Source organism: Ciona robusta, chromosome 12 (genome assembly GCF_009617815.1).
Source record: "Ciona robusta chromosome 12, ASM961781v2".
NCBI lineage: Eukaryota > Metazoa > Chordata > Ascidiacea > Phlebobranchia > Cionidae > Ciona > Ciona robusta.
In genome coordinates, this window is record NC_143246.1 from 3,077,010 (window position 1) to 3,088,465 (window position 11,456).

At 38.4% G+C, this 11,456-nt stretch overlaps 2 non-coding genes across 2 annotated transcripts; both read left to right on the forward strand.

Moving 5' to 3' along the window:
- Positions 1-202: 202 nt before the first annotated feature.
- Trnap-ugg (transfer RNA proline (anticodon UGG)) lies at positions 203-274 on the forward strand. The gene has a single exon. It is a non-coding gene; the product is annotated as a tRNA-Pro (tRNA).
- Positions 275-1,073: 799 nt separating this feature from the next.
- Positions 1,074-1,145, forward strand: Trnap-agg (transfer RNA proline (anticodon AGG)). Its single transcript has one exon. It is a non-coding gene; the product is annotated as a tRNA-Pro (tRNA).
- The last annotated feature ends 10,311 nt before the right edge of the window (positions 1,146-11,456 follow it).

The window sequence follows — 11,456 nt, forward strand, 5'->3', positions numbered from 1 at the left end:
GAGCCCATATTTAACAAATTTTAGCTCCTTTACATGCTCAATATTCGTGTTATTCACTTAGGTAAAAGATACCTCTATCTATTATCGTGGCTCGTTGTTCTACAAATCCCGATCGAAACCATATTTACTAAATTTTAGCTCTAAACATTTACAAATATTAGTCTTATGCACTAACGTAAAAAATAATTTAATATCTTATCGTGGCTCCTTGGTCTAGGGGTATGATTCTCGCTTTGGGTGCGAGAGGTCCCGGGTTCAAATCCCGGACGAGCCCTTATGTTACATATTTTAGCTGTCTACATTTATAAATATTCTTCTTATGCACTTAGGTAAAAATAACTTTATATCTTTTGGTGGATCGTTGGTCTGTGGGTATGATACAATTCCCGGGCGAGCCCATATTTAACAAATTTTAGCTCTTTACATGCTCAATATTCGTGTTATGCACTTAAGTAAAAGATAACTCTACCTCTTATCGTGGCTCGTTGTTCTACAAATCCCGATCGAAACCATATTTACTAAATTTTAGGTCTCAACATTCACAAAAATTCATCTTATGCGCTTACGTAAAAAATAACCTAAAATATCATATCGTGGCTCGCTGGTCTAGAGGTATGATTCTCGCTTCGGGTGCGAGAGTTCCCGGGTTCAATTTCTAGACGAGCCCATATTTACTAAATTTTAGCTGTCAACATTCACAAATATTTCATTTCGCATTTAAACTATATGTTTGTCTTTAATAAATATCGTCCCGGAAATCAATTTCCGTACGAGTCCATATTTAAATATTTTTAGCTGTTAACATTAAAAGTCCTACTATTCCTCAATTGAAGTAATACTTTTCCATGATAATCATCGCCTAATACTCTCAGGAAATGAATCAACAATTATGTTACTGCGTGCGTTCTTGGACTATGGTTTCAATCTTTCTCCGAGCTCTAGAGGCTCCAGGTTAAAACCCCGAACAAGACTGTATATTAATTTTTTACCTATTTCTTTATTTGAAGTGTAGGCTTTTGCTTGATAAACATCTTCTTACGCCCCCAGGAAGAACTATTCGTCCCGAAAAAAGTGGCTCGTTGGTCTAGGGGTATGATTCTCGCTTAGGGTGCGAGAGGTCCCGGGTGCAAATCCCGGACGAGCCCATATTTAACAAATTTTAGCTGTCTACATTTATAAATATTCTTCTTATGCACTTAGGTAAACTTTATATGTTATGGTTGATCGTTGGTCTGTGGGTATGATACAAGTCCTGGACGAGCCCGTGTTCTAGAAATGTTAGCTGTCTACATTCTTAAATATTCGTGTTAAGCACTTACGTAAAAGATAACTCTGCCTGTTATTGTAAATGTGCATGTTATCAAGCCCATGTTTAACAAATTTTAGCTGTCTACATACACAAATATTCGTCTTATGCACTTAGGTAAAATAACTTTATATCTTATCGTAGCTCGTTGGTCTATGGGTATGATACAATTCCCGGGCGAGACCATATTTAACAAATTTTAGCCCTTTACATGCTCAATGTTCGTGTTATTCACTTAAGTAAAAGATAACTCTATCTGTTATCGTGGCTCGTTGTTCTACCAATCCCGGTCGAAACCATATTTACTAAATTTTAGCTCTAAACATTTACAAATATTAGTCTTACGCACTAATGTAAAAAATAACTTAATATTATATATAATCGTGGCGTTGGTCTGGGGGTATGCTTCTCGCTTTGGGTGCGAGAGGTCCTAGGTTCAAATCCCGGACGAGCCCGTACTTTACCAATTTTAGCTGTCTTCATGATCAAATATTCGTGTTAAGCATTTAAGTAAAAGATAACTCTGCCTGTTATGGTGGCTCGTTGTTCTACAAATCCCGATCGCATCCATATTTACTAAATTTTAGCTCTCAACATTCACAAATATTCGTGTTATGCGCTTACGTAAAAAATAACTTAATATCATATCGTGGCTCGTTGGTCTGTGGGTGTGATTCTCGCTTTGGGTGCGAGAGTTCCCGGGTTCAAATCCCGGACGAGCCCGTATTTAACAAATTTTGCTGTCTACATGCACACATATTCATGTTTTGCACTGAAGTAAAAAAATAACTCTGCCTGTTTTCGTGGCTCGTTGGTCTATAACTCCCCCCGGTCAAGTCCATATTTACTAAATTTTAGCTCTCAACATGCACAAATATTCGTCTTATGCGCTTACGTAAAAAATAACTTAATATCTTAACGTGGCTCGTTGGTCTAGGGGTATGATTATCGCTTTGGTTGCGGGAGGTCCCGGGTTTAAATCCCGGACGAGCCCATATTTAACAAATTTTAGCTGTCTACATTTATAAATATTCTTCTTTTGCACTTAGGTCAAAATAACTTTATATGTTACGGTTGATCGTTGGTCTGTGGGTATGATACAAGTCCCGGACGAGCCCGTGTTCTACAAATTTAGCTGTCTACATGCTAAAATATTCGTGTTAAGCACTTACGTTAAAGATAACTCTGCCTGTTATTGTAACTCTGCCTGTTATCGAGCCCATGTTTAACAAATTTTAGCTGTCTACATACACAAATATTCGTCTTATGTACTTAGGTAAAAATAACTTTATATCTTATCGTAGCTCGTTGGTCTATGGGTATGATACAATTCCCGGACGAGCCCATATTTAACAAATTTCAGCTCTTTACATGGTCAATATTCGTGTTATTCACTTAAGTAAAAGATAACTCTATCTGTTATCGTGGCTCGTTGTTCAACAAATCCCGATCGAAACCATATTTACTAAATTTTAGCTCTCAACATTCCTAAATATTCGTTTTATGCACTAACGTAAAAAGGAACTTATTATCTTTTCGTGGCTCGTTGGTTTAGGGCTATGATTCTCGCTTTGGGTGCGAGAGGTCCCGGGTTCAATTCCCGGACGAACCCATATTTAGTAAATTTTAGCTGTCAACATTCACGAATGTTTTTCGAACCGTAGCTCCTTGGGCTAGGAGTTTGAATTTTGCTACGGGCAAGAGAGGTCCCGGGTACAATTGCCGGACGAGAATATGTTTTGATTTCTTCACCTTTTTTGTATTATTATTATTATATTTGTATTATTATTATAAATTGTATGTTTGTCTTTAATAAATGTCGTCCCGTGATTAAATTCCCGTACGAAACCACATTTAAATATTTTTAGCTGTTAACATTAAAAGTCCTACTATTCCTCAATCCAAGTATATACTTTTCCATGATAATCATCGCTTAATACAATTAGGAAGTGAATCAACAATTATGTTACTGTGTGCTTTCTTTAACTATGGCTTTACTCTTGCTTCGAGCTATAGAGGCTCCGGGTTAAAATCCCGAACAAGACTGAATGTTCATTTTTTACCTATTTCTTTATTTGAAGTATAGGCTTGTGCTTGATAATCATTTACAGTGCGAACGGATCATGCAGCTTTGCGTTGGTTGCTCTCGTTTCACGACCCGGAGGGCATGCTTGCTCGATGGCTAAATGTGCTGGGCACGTTCGATTATAAGATCGAACATCGACCGGGGAAACAGCATGTGAACGCCGATGCATTGTCGCGACAACGCTGTAACCGTGAAGCGTGTATCGAATGTTGTAAGTTGAAAGCCACGGTAGCGCACATTCGGCCTGTTCCAGCGTCTAACTGGATCGAGCAGTGGTCAGAAGAACAAATTCGTCGTTGGCAGAATGATGATCCCATAATAACGAGGATTTTGCGCTTGAAGTATGCGAGCTAGTACGCTCCGAATGAAAGGAACGGCTTATCTGTAGACGAACGGGTGTATCACGACCAATGGGATTGTTTTGTGGTTGAAAACGGTATCCTATACCGTATTTGGTTTCTTTTGGGCGAGGATAATGAAGTTAAATTATTGGTCGCACTTCGCGTTTTCAGGGAAGAACTTTTCCGACATCTCCATGTGTTAAGAACCGCAGGTCACTTGGGATATTGGAAAAACTACGGCCCAAATACGACGGCGATTTTATTGGCCGGGCCATCAAAAGGATGTAAGACGATGGTGCCGTTGGTGCGTAGAGTGTGCAACACGGAAACCGACCCACGGGCGACCCCGTGCAAAGTTGCAACCGTCCGTGGCCGGATACGCTATGGAGCGCATTGGAATCGACTTCCTTGGGGCACTGCCAAAAACACAGCGGGGTAACCAATATGTTTTAGTTGTATGTGATTATTTTACGAAATGGGTGGAGTGTTTCCCTTTATCGGACCAACGAGCAGAAACGACAGCTCGGACTTTGGTTAATCGTTTTTTTTTTACCAGATTTGGAGTCCCCAGTGCAATTCATTCGGATCAAGGTCGGGACTTTGAATCCTTGTTGTTCCAGGAAATCTGCCAGTTACTTCAAGTAGAGAAAACACGTGCAACGCCATACCATCCTCACTCTTCAGGTTTGGTTGAGAGGTTTAATCGCACGATTCAACAAATGTTAGCGTTATTTGTAAACGAGAATCGAAATGATTGGGATGAGTTGCTTCCTTATTTTAACAATGGCATACCGTTGCTCTGAACATTATAGTACAGGTTACACACCCAACAGACTCATGCTTGGGAGAGAGGTCCAATTGCCCATCGATCTGGTCGTCGGCGTGCCCCCGCAACAAGGCTCCTTTTCGTGCCACACCGCATATGCTGAACATATGCAAAAAGCGATGAATAGCACATTCCAGTTTGCGAGACGAACGCTGCGCAGATCCGCCATCAAGCAAAAAACTGTTTACGATCGAAAGGTGCGGCCCCAGGAGTTCGATGTTGGTATTTGGGTGTGGTATTATTATCCTCCCCAGGCAAAGCAGAAACTTGACAGAGGGTGGGTTGGACCGTATCTGGTGACGGAAAAGTTTAACTGTTCATTATACCGTATTCAATTTCATCCCGAATCACGACCGAGAGTGATACACGTCGACAACCTCCGGCCATACGAAGCGAGGCAGATGCCACGAAATTGGCTGGTTGAGAGCGACGACCCTGAGGAGGAGGAAAGCGATGACGCAGAACGTGAGGGAGCGATGGAGCTTCAGACGGGCAGTCCATCAGCAACTTCAAGTACATTATCGCCAACTCGGCATGGGCGCAGTCGAGCCCGCCCGCGTCGATTCGATGAATATTATTGTTATTTGGTGCAGTAGAGTTAATATTTCCGTATTCTCGTAAAGTTTGTATTTTTTTCCCGCTGTAGAGTCAAAACTACTGTTGTATTTCTTTTACGCTAAGAAGGCAATTCTTTTGGGTATGTTTTATCTCGTTAACATCAATTATGTTTTCTTCATTTTTTGAGGCCAAAAAAAAATTTTTTTGGGGGGGGGGCAGTGTGACGAGCCCCCTGGTGGTGGTGTGTATTAGTGATGTCGTAATGCAAAAGATGCAACTGTAATGCAAAAGATGCAACATTAAACATGTATTATATTATCTTAAAATCAACTAGTTGCATGAAATAGTAAAACAGAAACAACGTAACGAAGTCATAAATTATTTAAACAACAAATAACAAACCAACAATCACAAAATAAACCACTACTCTTTCAAAAAACTATTCAAAAACACAATTGCATTAATTTAATCTGGGTGCAACTGATTCCGCCTTTCTTCATACACCCTCGCAGCACATGAAAATACCCTTTCTGAAGAAGCAGATGAGCAAGGTGTTGAAAGAACACTTTTTGCAAACTTTGAAAGCTTAGGAAACAATGAACTTTGCTGGTTCCAAAATTTAATTACATCAATACCTCCTAAATGATTTGCATCTGTTGTGCACTCGGAAGAAAAGTCAGCATAGATATATTTTGCAACCTCATCTGAAATTTGTTCAGTATTTGGAGTATCAGCATATCCATTAAAATTTAATGCAAAGTCACACTTTCTCTTTTTTTGTGCCACATTTTGGTAGGTATGGTCAGTCGACAGCATGGGCTTAACTTGAAGCTCACTATTAGAAGTAGATTGATGCACATCCAATTTTTCCCTTACTAAATTATGGACTGCTACTGCACATTCTGAGGGTAGAACTGACAAACTTCTAAACTTGGGAAATAAAAAAAGGGCAATCTTGTAGGCATCAAGACTTGGCCATTTGCTTTTAATCAATTGAGTGCATTTTAATTTTAACATTTTCAACACTATAGTATTAGTTGGCAGTGTTTTACAGTGGTCCAGTAATTTTTGTTTCCACAAAAGTACACCATGAATGGTAGGGTACTTGTCACCTTCCATTGCTTCCGATACTTGTTTGAAAGGCAAAAGAAAATTAATAAGTTTATTCATTAATACAATGTCAATATTTCCAAGTCGAGATTGTTGGCCTTTCTCAATCGAAAGAGTTTCTATTTCATCAAACACCTTGTTTACACTGATTAGAACTGCAAGTTTTGTGTTCCATCTTGTTTCACATTCCTGTATAACTGAACTAGTCAGCATACAAGCAAGGCCGCTTCGTTTTAAGTAAGCAACTAAATCTTTCACTTCTGAAAGCAATTTTACAATAGAACTTATTTGACTATAATAGGTTTCATCATACAGTAAAGTTTCTTCATTCTCCTCATCATCATTGCTTTGAATACTTGCAGGTTTTATTCTAAAGACATGATACAATACAGTGTTTAAAATATGGCAGCAGCACGGTAGCCAGTTAAAAACTTCTAATGCCTTTTTTACATTTGCTCCTCTATCAGACACAAAGGTAACTGATTTCATCAACTCCATTGTAAAACCATACTTTATAAAGTTTCTTACCAATTCATTTCTAATATTATCTGCAGATTTAACAGATGGAGAAAATTGCTCACAAAATATGGCACTTTGTCTAACAGAACCCTCTTCGATCCACTGAGCAGTACATGACATATAGCTTTGTTTTTTATGGCTATCTGTCCATAAATCAACAGTCATGCCGATTCCTCCATTGCAATGTATAGCCTGCTTTAATTTTGCAACTAAATTACCTCTTTTCTCTGCTGCTGACACTTTTACATACTTGCTAATGGTATTTCTGGAAGGCAAAACATCTGAAACATTCAACTGTCCATATTTTGCGCCTACATTGATTAAAGTCTGTGCAAAGTTCTTCATTCCACGCACATTTACACTTGAAAATGGTCTGAGATCTTTAACCACAAGATCTGCTGCACCTTTAAGAATGTCGTTTCTAGCCTGTGTTGGCAGTTTTACTTTAGGAAAATTGAGTTTAAGCTGCTTGCAACTTTGATTGCTGCAACCTTGTTCCACATGTCTGGCTAAGTGGGTTGTGCCTGTCGTGTGGCTATTATATTTGAAACATTTTAAGCACTGCCTGCAGGCTACCATCGGAAGTTTTTTGGAAGCCGAAGATTCCGCTGCTGCCTTCTCTGCCACTATACCAAAAGTGTTCCAAATGGTAGATTTTCCGCATTTTTTTAAAATACAGAGCTCGCTTGCCTCCAAACCTTTTTTGACTTGCGCTGTGTCCTTACTGTCTATGTTGTTGATAACAAAAAAATCGAACAACGTTGACTTAACGTTTACTCTAAAATTTTAAATGCGTATACATTACACAGCCCATTGTTATTTCATAATCGATTTGCATAATCATGACAGAAAAACGTAAACCCATAGAGATACTCTATGATCAAACCTGTGCACATAAAAGTTGATAATTTTTTAAAGCAAAAGTAATTAGGTTGCGCGGCGTGCGGCATTGACGCTGCATAAAAAATTATTAATGCTGCGGCCGTGCATTAAAAAATACGTCAAAAAATTGCGCGGCCGCTCACGTGGCGCGGTTGACACCACTAGTGTGTATCGTAAGTTTTATCGTCCCTTCGTTTGTGTTCACACTCGATTGGCTGTGTTTATTCATGCATTTCGCGCTCGTTGCTTGCCCTTTAAAAATTCGGCATTCTTATTTTGTGAGTCGCGGTGAGAAGTCGTTTTCCCTCTAATAAACCGCTACAGTGATAATAATTTGGTATTATTTTGAATTTCAGACAGCGAGAAACTCTTTATTTCAATCAAGGCCATCTGGTAGTCTGGTACGAAGTATATGTATATGAATGGACATAATATTTTATGGAATCATATTTTACAACTGTATGAAACTGAAAAAGGGTCACCCGCACACGGTTGTCTGAAGCTCACGTCAAACTTAATCCATTTTCTAAAGTATGTACTTCAGAATTGTTATCACATGTTAAGTGGGCAACCTTTAATGTTTGGTTTCTTATAGATGAAAGTTGGATTGGCAAAAGACGTATTAAGTTGGAAAGTTGGACAATGTCTAAAATTAATGCTAAATGCTGAAGGTACAGCAAACTATGTGTTAATGTTTGACAGGTATGTTGCTAGTATTTCATTCTTGTGTGCCGCATAAGCACCGATATTATTGATATTACACCACTAAATGAACCACATATGTCCCTACATTTCAATTAAAATTTCTACCTGTTGCACCTTACAGTATTAGTGTGTTGTTGTGAATGCTTGATTTTCCTTAACTCTTTGTACGGCAGGTGGTTTGATATAATTAACTACAAGGCCTCATATCCAATCAGACATGTTAATGATGAAAGGTTACAGTGGTTACAAGATGAATTTATTAAAAAGTTAATCAAATAGGAGGTAATAGTTTTTTTAAAAAATGATTATAACATGTAGTTTAAAAGTTAAATTGGTGAGGTTTCACGCGTTTCAGTGTACAATTTTACTTTAAATAAAATATTTTTTATCTTGAAATTACACTTGATGCCAATTTTAGGAGGAGGTTAAAAACAAACATGGAAATCAACGAAAACGAATCATTGCATATCCCACATTGGAAGGTCTGATATTTACATTTAGAAATATGATTGGGCTGTGTAAACAACTGCTGCAACTGGATTGTCTTGAATACGTCTGCCTTCACACTTTTACACAAGATGTGCTGGAAGCATTTTTTGGAAACGCTGTAAGTGATTTATTATTACACCTACGACCTATATTTTATCTTTAAACATGTCAATGTACAAGCTTCAGTTTAACAGTAAGTTCATCTATTGTTACTAGGATGTTTTATTAAATAAGATATTTTAATTACAGCGTAGTCATGGTGGTCGGTCATTAAATCCTGATATATCTCAAGTAGCATACTCAGTTCAACATATTACCCAAAGAAAAATTAAACGTAACGTAACTTACTTACTTTATCCTCGCGTGGCCGGAAAACGACAGTCGTTATAACACGGGTGTGCACCTCGCGCCAACTTACGAGTTACCAAGTATGTTACTTTGTGGGTGATTATTTTTTTTTGGATTTTTTTCATTTTTATGTATGGCTGATAATTTGGACAACCCATTAGTGACCACTGGGTTGGAGCAATTGCCGTTAAGTGTCTTGCTCAAGGACACATACGCCCACAATGGGTAGCAGCGACGAGCCTTGAATCCATTACCGCTGGGTTAGAGGCAGGCGCGCTAACCACTACGCCACGGCGCCGGAATTATAAAAAAAATTAAAAGTGGTAATACTACTCATGGGGCTCAAAATCCTTGGACATCAGTTTGTCATTCACCCATGCCAAAACGGGCCAAATTCTAACTTTATTCCATCTTACATTAACTCATAACCGATCACATGACACATACATGTAAAATTTGCTTTTATTCATTATTGTTACATTCGTTTTAAATCACCTCTTAGCCCATGTGACTGCTTGTTTGAATATTGAAGAAGCTTCTGCACTAATTTTCTTGTATAACTGTATGATAATACTCTAACAAATAATTTAACAGAGTATGCCCAAACATTTTCGAGATCCTTAGAGTTTTGTTCAAATTTGTAGGGCAAGAAAAAAAGTTTAGACCTAAATTTCAAAGCGTACAGTATTATTTCGTGTTATTTACGCATGTTCCTCTTTATAAATGCACTTAATAATCAAAATTAACAATGATTTAAACTGTCCCATCTTATCATGTGTGTTTTCGAATTTGTAAAATATCCAGACTTGTGTACCAAAAAGCCAACCTTTATCGAATAACGACCACAGTATCATCGTAACGGCTCACACATTGTCCCGCTTTATGAAAGATATGATTGCACTAATCACTACTGTATTAGTGAATAACGATGTGACAAAACCAAGCTTGGACGTTCAAATTACCTGCAAAGCCTACTTCGGAGAACTATCATCAAAAATTCGACGGACTTATTCCGACACCAAGGAACCCAAACAAACGCATTCAATATGAAGAACAAATATCTAATTATTTGGAAATGCCGAAGCATATACCGAAAATTACCTGAATTAAAACAATTTGTTTACAATAGAAACAACCGCCCCGGCATTATGTGTTTACAGGAAACATACAACTTCAAAATATAAAATTTCCCTCCCAGGCTTTCGTTTTATCAGAAAATGCAGAACATCTATACCCCACCTGCAGCGAATATTTACGAGTCACACTTCATTGATCTGCTAGGAGCGTTAGAAGACCGTACAATCATTGTGGGAGATTTTAATGTACAGCACTTGATGTGGAAATCATCACATTGCAACACGATAGTCTCTGACTCGCTGGTATTGTCGATTTCCTACAAGCCTCCCAAATGGTTCTGTTAAACTGTGATACGCCCACAAGTGTATTGATGAATCTCAACGACCGGTCCAGTGGCTCTCTTTTGGACTGAACAATCCCACTTGCGACATTGCAGGATGAACATCTGTAAACATCTCTGACAGCTTGTTCGGTAGCGACCACTTACTCGTAGAGGTCACATTAAATTGGATAGTTGAACGATCAACAAACTTCGTGCCTCGGTGTTGTCTGTCCAAGGCGGATTGGGAAGCCTACAAATCCATGTGCAACAACTTGATACGGCAAGATGTAGTCAGCAATGACGTAGATGAGTTCTGTGATGGTGTTTCCAATGCTGTCATTAAAGCCGCCAACGCAACTATTCCGAAAACAAAACCGTTTCACCGTAATCCAGTTCCATGTTCGGATGGTGAATTTAAAGAAGCAATCCAAGCGAAAAACAAAGCCTGGTAAGATTTTATATCATCATATTCATCAGCGGACGCCATCAAAAAAGGCGAGCTATTGCTAAGAAACTCATAATCTTCAAAAAACAACAATCTTAGAAAAAACAATTGTAGCTTACTATCCAAATGCACAAAACTCACTCCTGTATGCAACATGGCAAAATATATGTTCGGAAATCGAAACATGTCTGTTGAACCAACGTTTTCGGCCAATGATGGTAATCAGAGAGACCCGGATATTTACAATTTAAACCATCTAGCCGTACATTTTCAAGATTGATCTGGCAATTCCGCGCAACTCAAAGAGTTACTTATAGATAATCATCTATCATCGCTTAAAAAAAGATTCACCATGGCTTAACTCGAACTAAGTATTAGAAGCATAGCGCACAAGAAAAATACCGCTCCTGGAAAAGACGGTATTCTTTGCTTGTACAACTAA